The sequence below is a fragment of the Nannospalax galili genome, unplaced genomic scaffold (genome assembly GCF_000622305.1).
Source record: "Nannospalax galili isolate Female #2095 unplaced genomic scaffold, S.galili_v1.0 scaffold9, whole genome shotgun sequence".
In the NCBI taxonomy this organism is placed as follows: Eukaryota; Metazoa; Chordata; class Mammalia; order Rodentia; family Spalacidae; genus Nannospalax; species Nannospalax galili.
In genome coordinates this window covers 1,255,709-1,266,537 of record NW_008360332.1, presented here as the reverse complement: position 1 = coordinate 1,266,537, position 10,829 = coordinate 1,255,709, and positions in this window count along the sequence as shown.

The following is a 10,829-nucleotide window of genomic DNA, read 5'->3' as shown; positions in this document are numbered from 1 at the left end:
TAGCTGAGAGTCGTGTAAAACCATGGTTGTTGTTGCCTTTTTAAAATTAATATATTAAATTTTTTTTTGTATTTTATACACAACATTTTAATCATATTTATAGCCCATTCTCCATTGGCACCCTCCCATAGCCCTCACACATACTGGATTTCATGCATTCTGTCATTTATGCTAAGGCATATTGAGTCAAGTGTATGTCCCCAGATGTCCCTCAGTGCAAGTTCATTCACTGGGATCTAGTCAGGCTTCCTAGAGTCCCTCCCTTTAAGAAGATCAGCTCTTCCTCACCCAGGAGTAATCAGCCGTCAATAATTCTTCCATGGAGACTGGAGCCTGCTGTTCTGTTTCCACAGTTCTGTCCTGGGTTTTGTTTGCTTAAGTTTGCATGGGTCTTATGCATGCTGACACCATTGCTGTAGGTTCCTATGAGAAGATTCCCAGGAGCCTATAGGACCATTTCTGCATAGTCATGCATCTCCTCCCTGGCTCTTTGAATCTTTTTGTCCCCTCTTCAGCAGTGATCCCTGAGCCTTGGGTGAGTGGACCTAAGGCTCAGGGGCTAGAACAAGGGATGAAGAGAACACTAATGCATCATTCAACTTTAAGTGATGAAGCTCCCTCACACAACAGAGGGCCAGGAACACAAAAGGTCACAAACGGCCAAAACACAGAGAATAAAAGCCTGCGGAATGTGGTCCTTGGGCATGACTCTTATACGAAATCTGACATTCTTAAAATGCATGCAAACTGTGTCCTCTGTTATTTTGTCATTTCTCCAAGACCAGTTCCTATGTCACCTACTCCATAAACGTTTTCTACTAATCTACCTTACTCAACACTTACATTCCCCCTTTGCTTTCTGTTCTTGTTTTATCTGTTCATTTATTTTAATTAAGTTTATTTGTGTGGGTGCTTGTGTGTGGGTCTGTGTGTGTGTGTGTGTGTGTGTCTGTGTGTCTGTGTGAATATACCCACTGAGATATCTTATAGGTGTCTTGTTTATTTTTTAATACTTTTTTGTTTTTCTGTTTTCTTTTCTCATCCTCCTCCTCATCATCCTCCTGTTTCTCTTCATCAGCCTCTTGCTCCTCTTCCTCCTCTTTTTCTCTGTCTCTGTGTGTGCCATCCAAACAGATTTTTAAGGTCTTGAAAAATCAACACTTGAGGCCTGTTTTGTATCTCTGACATACTATTCACACTGAATCTGTTAACTAGTTGCTACTTATCTAGACAGGCTGATACCGACAAAGGACAAGTATATTAAGTTAAAGTCTAAACTTCAAAACTGTGGTCGAAACACAAGATACATTTTTAAAAATCAGTGATGAATGAGTGTTGGTGCCTATGAAGCCATGAAGCTATTCTTTACAATAAAAGTGTAATTGATATTGGAGCATAGGGCTTGATGCTTAGAACACTGTAGCTTCTTTTTCATCAAATGTCAAATCAAGGGAGAAAGTAAGGTTACTGACATGTAAATAGTTTGTGCCATGTAAGACTTTTTCAATGAAAATGATCAAATACAGGTGTGAGAAAGGAAACCTGGCACTGTAAGGTCCAAAGGACCGTACCTGTACATGACTCAAAGGGCAATAAACAGCTGTCAGGAAAGCTGCATTTTGTCAATGGACTGAAAACTCTGGTTTGTTCTGTTCATCAGATGCTTGGGAACATCATGAGTCTGAGGGAGGAGCAGGCACTGGTAACCCAGAGGGGAGCTCCAGTGCTCTGTTACTAGATTTAAAGCACATTGGACAGATAACTGAACGAGACTGAGCAGGAGTGCCTCGAGTTCCTCATGAAGGATTGCCCATTTCATGAATGCATGATTTCAAAGACATGTTTCACCATGATCGGGTTCCAGAACTGCTGGTCCTCCCCCAAGCTCACCCACAAAGACCTTAAAACTCTTATACAGTCTGTCTGAACTTAACTATATGTGGTCTTCCTGGGAAAGTGGCATTCAGCACGTCACAATATTTTGGGAATAGAGTACAGGAGGACCCAATGTGTATAAGCAGATCTCAATGTCAAGTTCAAAGAATGGATCAGTAAAGAAATTCAGTGACTTTGTGCATCATCTGAGAGTGCCTGCCTGAGCCCAGGTTTCTTTTATGCATCAGGTTTATACCTCAGTCCTCAGAGAGCCAGTCCAGAACCCTACTGTGGGCCATTCCCCTTATGCCGAAGTAAGTCCTAGGGAAAGTTTCATGCCCATGATATTACTTAACTCTTCATGATTTCGGTCTTCACTGGATCAAATGTGCCTGAGACTGAACTGGTATCAAACTTAGAGTTGGCCAGATTGGCGGCAGAAATACCATGTCTATTTCTTTATAGCACCAAGAAGAATTTTAGTGTGGTTGAGAGTGAATTCTAATCCTCTTAATTGTATCGTAACACCAAATTCCTAGGAATTTTAAGAAGAATCCAAAAAGATAGAAATTACTTGCAAACTGATTTTTTTCCCTTTTTGTCATTATTAGCTAGATTTAAGTCCACTCCTTGATCAAATCTACCCTACCCTGACATTCTACCTACCCCATTCCCCTGTGTTCCCTCTTCTATATAAGATTCATTGATTGTCTTTGTTCCAGAGATGATTCAACTGGCTCACTGTGTGCCTCCTTCACTATGTCTTTCATTAACTTTGACATGTGGGAAGTGATAGAGGAGGCAGGCATGGCTATGAGGGGGAAAACCGCATTCACAAATTTGATTGGGAACAATGCGATGGAGATTGGTGAACAGAATCACAGTGTTCTACATAATGCTCCCACGAAATGAAAAATAAACTCTGGAATTGCCACACTCCCTGTCTCTTGGTGTGCATGCTGTTTGGCTACCTTCAAACATTCGGAGAGACAAAATTAAGAACAAAGGATTAGAACACTGCAACACACACATCCTTGGCTGGCTTGTCAAATTGTGTGCACTTACTTTACAATTTATCACAGCTGGTATCCCTGACCTGACTCCAGGCTATGAGATTCAGGAGCAGCATGTTGCTCTGCCTTAGCATACTAGCCTATAGAGATATTTTGATAGCTTCTTTGGGAAAGCATATTGTACCCAAAGGCAAAATAACTAGGACGTTTTAGCTCACAAATGCTGAAAAATAATTTATCTTTTTAATGCTTTGTTGATCATTTGTTTTGAGGTGTGTGTGTGTGTGTGTGTGTGTGTGTGTGTGTGTTTTGCTCAGCTAAATTATAATCTCCTTTAGGGTAAAGGCTTAATCTCCACTAACTTTTGAATGAAACAAGGGAGTAAATTGTCCAGATGTGGAAATTGGGATTCATTAGTCAATAAATTCAATAGTTATACATTAGCCATCCAATGTTAGACCTACAGAACATTCTGGAGAGGTGAGTCTCCAAAGAATCTCCAGTTCTGGAGAATTTTTTTTTCTTCTCCTTTTCAGGTATTAAGAAAACAGGGAGACAGAGCATTCACTAGAGGTTCTTCGTCTCATTCATGAAAGAATTTAAGAACGAAACCAAGCAGAATTTTAAGGAAAATACTCAGGGCAGGTGAGTTGGTAACCTTATAAATGTCTTGAGGAGGAGAATGGTGGGAAGAAGGAAAGAAAGTCATGAAGCCATGTAGGTTTAGAGCCTGCGTGGAGGTCAGACACTTGACTGACTGGCAGCCACATGGCTGGGAGAAGGAAGCATTAGAGAAAAAGTGAAGAAATACAAGATGCTAGGGCAGCCCAAAGCATTAAAGAAAGCATGCTTAGAAAAGGGGTTCAAAGAAGAACAGGACAGATTTTGTTTTTCTGAAGAATTCAGAAAAGCGGGCAATCTTAGAGACCTACATGTCTGTTTCCAGAAGCTCTGCACTAGAGGTGGGATTCCAGACAGGAAAGTTCACATCACATTAACACACCAGGTATTCTGCCCATCTATTTAGCATGACTTGAGGTGAATTAGCCTTCCTATGGTGGTCCTATGACCCAGTGTCTGACCAGTGAACCTGGAAATGCAGGTCTATCAACAGATAAACAAGAGTCTTTATAGCTTGACCAGTTAGTTAATCATCTGGGGCCTTTTGTTCCTCTAACATTACCATGAGGAGAAACTGGAGCTTAGCAGAGCATAAGAGAGATATTGCTTCTCCTACCTGGTGAAGCTTGCTTTCTAGTTGAGTTGAAGATAAGGAAAAATGATTAATTTTTAATTTTAATTAAAAATTGTACTACACGTAAATGTATGTAAATGTCTATCAAGGGAATATGGCCTAGATGGGGAGATGGCCCTAAGTTTTCTTCTTGTTTGTTTTGTTTCCTTTTCATTTTAAGGAACGTGACATCAGGATTGATCTCTGAAAAACCAAATAATTTTCAGGAAAGCGAAGATTTCAAAGGTGAAATATCATCACCATAAATATTAAGATCCTGAAGAAGAAAAAAATCAAAAATTAAGTACATAAAAAAGTAAAAAACTAAGAAAACCAACAAAACTATCCCAAGCCTGGACTTTAAAAGGTAAATTAAGGCAAACCTACTCATCATGATGGGCCTCAACCTTAACCCAGGAACTACTGGCAGCTGATTAGTGCTAAGTGACGGAGAGGTGATCTTTAGAGGAGAGACACTGGATAGATTTGTTTTGGAAAATCAGGAGACCAGCAGCCAAAGCCAGGTGAGGAGGAGTGAGTTTAGTTCACACCAAAGGGCTGACACCCAGATCACTCCATAATGGTGTCAGTCCCTAGCTCAAATTTTTTTGGGACATTTGTACTCAAATGTGAAGAATGCAAGCAAAAGGCAAATAGCACAAACGTGGTAAGTAGGTGGTTTACAGGCAACATAGGGTTACAAAGGTCACAGGAATTCAGCAATTTGGAAAGCAATGACTTCAATCCTGGGTAACTGCAGGAAGCAGTGAAAGATTCCTATTAACCTCCCCATTCTTGTTTCTTACCTTATCTTGGCACCTTTCAGGGTCCAGAGTTCTAGGCAACCATCCAAAGGGTATTACCATCACTACCACCACATTGCAAAGGCTCTTAGCAACAAGCACACCAATGCCTTTATTTTCTATCACAGGCTACTAGATTCCAGTAAATGAACTCACACTGAAGGATATCTGGGTACACAAAATTGACTTGCTAGGCCTTAACATACATGACAGAACACATGAAACTGGTACTGAGGCTATGCTGATTGGGAACAGAGAAGGGGGTTTAAATAAAAATAAGATGTTTCGTATGAAATGAAAAAAATTCAATTAAAAAAATTTACATTGAGAAATAAAAGAAAGACACATGGTACAGGGCCTGGAGAGATGACTCAGAGGTTAAGGGCATTGGGCTCTTACAGAAAGCCCCAGGTTTGGTTCCCAGCATTCACATAGTGGGTCAAAAGATAAGTTTTAATTTCAAGGAATCCAACATCCTTTTTTGGTCTCCCTGGGCATCTGCAGTTAGATGTACACACACACACACACACACACACACACACACACACACACACGCATGCACACACACACACAATTAATTAGAGCAACATTTTAAAAACCTCTTAAAAGATTTGATAAAATTTTTCTAATAGTTTTCTACAACAGATATCATTTAAACGTTTAACTCCTTTTTGAAATTATAGTCCAAGGTACATATACCAACTATGATTTGTAATAATTTGTTATTTGAAGTATTTCAACAAATTCATAAATAGATAACACTTAATGTTTTGTCCTAGCATCTTGTGTCAGAAAGGAAAGAAAGATCTTAACATAGTCCTTAAAATTTATAATGGCCTCAGCGTGCTTTATAAATATATATTTGGGGGCATAAGAGATAGCTCAACTAAGACCACTTGCTTTTGAAGAGGATCAAAGTGCAGTTCCCAGCCCCACCCCAATAATAGTTAACAGCCATCTGTAACTCTAGTTCCAGGAATCCAGTACACTCTTCTGGCCTCTGTGAGCACCAGGCACACATATGATACGGATATATACATGCAGGCAAAGATTCATACACATAAAATAATTTTTTAATTAATAATATGTATTTGATTGAACAACCATTTTTCTCTGCCAAGAATATTCCCTTTATTAAGCATAGACATTGTGTTTTCAAAGTGTCTTTATGTATTTTGTTCTTATAAATATACTCAAAATTGATCTGAAGTAAGTTCATCCTCGTAACAGATTGGGAAGTTTACTTGTCTGGGCCTTGGTGGCTTTACCACATTTTTAATGAGTGTGGGAAGTTGACGGGGAAAGCATCAGGAGCCATGCTTGCAGTATCCTCTTTGGTCCTATGAGGCAGGAAGAATCATAAACTGCAGGAGGAGGAAAAGTACAAGAATTCAAAAGAGAAGACATGATTCCTGCCTTTGCTTCATTCCTCTTCTGAAGGACCTTCACCCTCTCAACTGCATCCCTTCACCTCTGCTTGTCCACTGTCAAGACCATGGATAAACTGTGCAGTTGTCGTTTAACATATGATCATTTCTTCACCCAAAATTATGAATCGTCATATTGCCTCACTCTCTTGTGGACAGCGTGACTTTGACAACGATATCGGCAAATGTTTGTGACTAAGAATCACTTTCTGGTTTGTGTACTCTTGAGGATCTGTGGTTCTGGAATCTGTGAATCTTGGGTTAAGGTGATGAGAGGCCGGAACAGACTGACCTTCTTGATCTACAGCCTAACCTGGCAGTCTAATCTACTCCCAATAATCAACAGTTCATATCCGATGACACACTGTTGTTTCCATTCCGTTGTTTTTCCTCTTTCACGTGAAAATAGGTGGAAATATTCGGAAGGTGATTTACGTTTTGCTATTTTCACTTAAAAAAACTCATGAAGAAGGTTTTCTTAAAATTAGGATTATATTTTTGCCAGTTAGGTAGTCAGAAAAGAACCTGACTCCTGACTCCTATCACAACCTTTCTTCCACAGTAATTTAGCTACCATTATATAAGATACAGTTTTTTTTCTAAATCTCACTGCCTACATTTATAATGGCAAAAAGTTTTCATACCATACTGGGGTGAATTGATATTTTATGGGAACTTTTAATTAACCTCCCCTCCGTGATTTTATTTTTAACTTATTCAGTAAGTGTGACCCTTTGACTTGCACATTCATAATTAATTTTGTATTTGCCTTCCTTGTTACTGTAAATCTCAGTTCTTTTATTAAATTTTGTCTAGAAAACATTTATTTTCAACTAGCAGGTCTCGGTTCGTATGGCGGCGTCTCCTCCCTCCACACCGCTCTCTCGTCCTCCTCATTCCCGTCTTCCTCTTCTTTCAAAGCATTTTCTATAAGATTTTATTTGTGAATTTTTCTTCCGTAGAGCCTGGCTTTCTTCATTTATGAAGTGTGAACCATGACTTTCTTCTTTGCATTGATATAATCAAGGCAATAGTTATAGCTGTGAAATCTAATACACACACAAAGCTATCTAATGAATCAAAGCGCTTACACTGACTGAACATGTATCATGTCTAAAAATCTGCAAGTGCTTTGATTTCATGTTTACTTAATTTCAGAGACATTCAAACCTTATGGTGCACTTCCTCTGATTTGTGTATTATGCCTACAAATTAGTGTACTGTTTTTCACTTAAATGTCAAGATATTTAAAACCAATTTTTTTCAAGGAAAGAAAGAATTGGGGATATAGGCTCTTGCTCACCTTTGTGTCTCTAGACCTTAGTATTTAAATGCTGAATAAAATAATTTTGGGGTATATTTGCTTAAACAGTTTCTATATTCCAGTTATTTGATAATTTCCAAGTATAGATTTTATGTGTCAAATTGATTAGGATAAAAAGTGTTTATTGAAGTTTCTAGGATATAGCTCAACATTAGTAGTAGCTGGTTAAAATTCATAATACCCCATGTTCCATTATTAGCCAAAAAAGCTTACCTGTAATTTGATTTTTTTCATAATTTAAAACAGAGGGATTTTTAAGTCTGTCATCAAATAATGAGTGACCAAAACAAAACATAAAATCTAAGGAGAAGGAGAACATACTGGAAGGATCAGGCCACTGCCTCTTTTATCATGTTGCGTTTTCAAGAGCTGCTTTCTTATTTTGTTAGCGTATAAAGAAGAATTTCAGTTGCTTGTAGCCAATTGTCTACATGGCTCAGACACTTTGCATACATCATAAATACACATAATAACTGAAATGCATACATGCCTCACTTAGTGGTAAATCTCAGACTATACTAGACTCAAAGGACTTCCAGCCAGTTCTCAGAACTGGAGATGTCAATGTTTTCACTTCCACACAATGCGGGCTATGATGCTGAAGAAGGAGTAGCTCAGGCTCAGGGTCAGCCTTGGCTACGACTTTTCAAATTCTGTCTCTAAAGAAAAAATACTCAGCAAACATTGAAAGCTGTGACTGGTTCATATAATTGTAATAGTCCCTGTGCTATTTCAAAACAATAAATAGTATGTTGTTCATTCTCCCTATAGCTACATACCAACTGACATTCTGTGCAGGATCTCCTTATGTGCGGTATCAACAGAAAGTCACATTACTGTTCCCTACATAAAAATTAAAAATCTAGCACTTGAGTCACTATCAATCAAAATCAATTAGAACAGACATTTGCAGACTGCTGTGTCTGAGAATCAACGCCTCCTCTCTTGGGCTCCCAGGGTAACCGGAAGAAGGTCTTGTGTCCACCTTCATGTTTCTGCTTCTACAGTTCTGGATCACTCTGTTACCTCTGCACCTAGGCAAGCTAAGTCCATAAGGAGTTCCTAAAATCTTCTGATGTACAACTTACTCCATTCACATTCAAAGATGAAAGCACAAAGACTCTCTATCCTAAGCTTCTTTCACCATAGATTCTGAGAAAGCAAAGCATCTACAAGATACCACCTGTCAGTTGAAAGCCATTTGCCTAAGATGGTGATGTTGAAGCAGGAGAGTACATGTTCTTCCTGTCCCCTACCCAATTTTTCCTTTATTTAAAGCTAAAGCTCAGGTCAGTGCCCTGAATATGGATTTGGTATACAAGGACATCTTTATCTGTTCCTTCCTCTGCTTATTGATCAGATCTTCTTATCCTGCTCTTCACAATTACCGAACTGAGGACAGGTGGTTAAGCATAGCCAGTTGGTACTGCAAGGTTAAGGACTTTAGCCCTAAAATTCCACTAACAGAATCCCCCCCGCAAAATAATTTAAAACGGTGATAGAGAAGCAAAGAAAGAATTCGAAGCTGTAAAAGCTTAGAAGGAGGATTTGCTCATTCCCTTTGTCCTGCTTAGGTGTCTCTGAATGACCAGTGTCAACACTCAAAGTCAGTAGATGTTAAATATAGGGAGAGTGTGAGAAGACTGAAGAGGATCTAGATTTTGACTCGTGTCTGGGTTTGCTGGAGCATGCTCACTTTTCTTCTAAAAGAACATGTCATGATTGAAAACATGTATGCAGGCAAGGTGTCCAGAACACTGTGAGGAATCAGAAACTCTGCTCTACTAGGGGTGTGATAAACACTGAGTGGTGGCAGAAAAGAAAGACTTCTGGAACAAAGAGAAAGGACATGACTCCTTACCTCACAGCAGAAGCAACATGGTGTTTCAACATTTGCACCTGTTCTTCAAATCCAGTTCTCTCTCTCTCGCTCTCACTCTCTCTCTATCTCTATCTCTGTTGTATATACAGGGATGTGTTAACACATATGCAAAATATCAGCTGGCATCCTCTATGCTCTCAAGCTAATTGTCTTGAGATAGGGTCCTTTCGTTAGGCTGGCTGCCTACTAGCTCTCCTGATCCACCTGTTTTTGTTAGATTTTGGAAGGGGCAAGGGTTCAAGAGAAACTTGAAATAGATTACTGAAGACTAAGGAGTTTATTAGGAGAGTTATTAATGTCACAGAAGGACAGTTAAAAGACCATCCACATGGAAGGGACTCTGAGGAAAGTTCAGGCTCCAACACCAGGGACAGACAGTATGACTAGGTCCCAGAGAAGAATCAGACCCCTCACCTGCCCCTTCATGACAGAAGTTGAAGTCTCTTCTTATATCTGTCTGTGGAAGTGAGAGGTTTAAAAAGAAGCCTGTAGCCAAACTCTCTGACTCCCAGGCAGGAGGCAAGGAAAGTGTGGTGAGCAGGATGTGTGCGGAGCCAATAGTGTAACACCAGCACTGACATTAACTCACTTCCTAGGCAAGAAGTCCTGTCTGTGTTAGCTAGGGATACCCTGGCAGTGTCCCACAAGGCTGCCTGTCAGTATCTGTCAAAAGAGGCCAGAGCAGAGGCTGGATTCTAACATTACATTCCCACAATTTCCTCCACCAGGGCTGCAGCAAGTATACAGGTGGCAATGCCCGGCATGTTATATAGCCTCTGAAGATTTGAATTCAGATCCTTATCGTTCAGAGAAAGCTCACATACCCAATGAGCCATCTCTCCACACCCTGAAATATAGTTCTTAGGTGATGAGAGTCAAGGTGAAGCTCTTCCCTAGCAGCTTCCCTTTTCTTATGGAACCTCACATTTTATATCAGTTAGCATGCTTGCTTGACCTTCACAACAGAGAGAGGTGCTGCCTGTGTTATACTGCAGAGTGAACTAGCCTGCCTTTTGTTTGGGGTGTAGGTATAAGGGAGGGGGATGCTATGTCCATCTTCCAAAGTCTACACTAACATCTGTTAAGAGAGTCCAGAAGACACTTGGGGTCCTTCTTACGGGGTAAGCACAACAATGAGTCATAGAAGACTGTCAGCACCAATGATGAGATAATGCTTGTTACAAAATGAAATATGAAAACTGTCTAAGACCATTGCCTTGCTTTTAATCTTCTTATAAATTATTCTTTTTAATTATCTGATTATCACATCT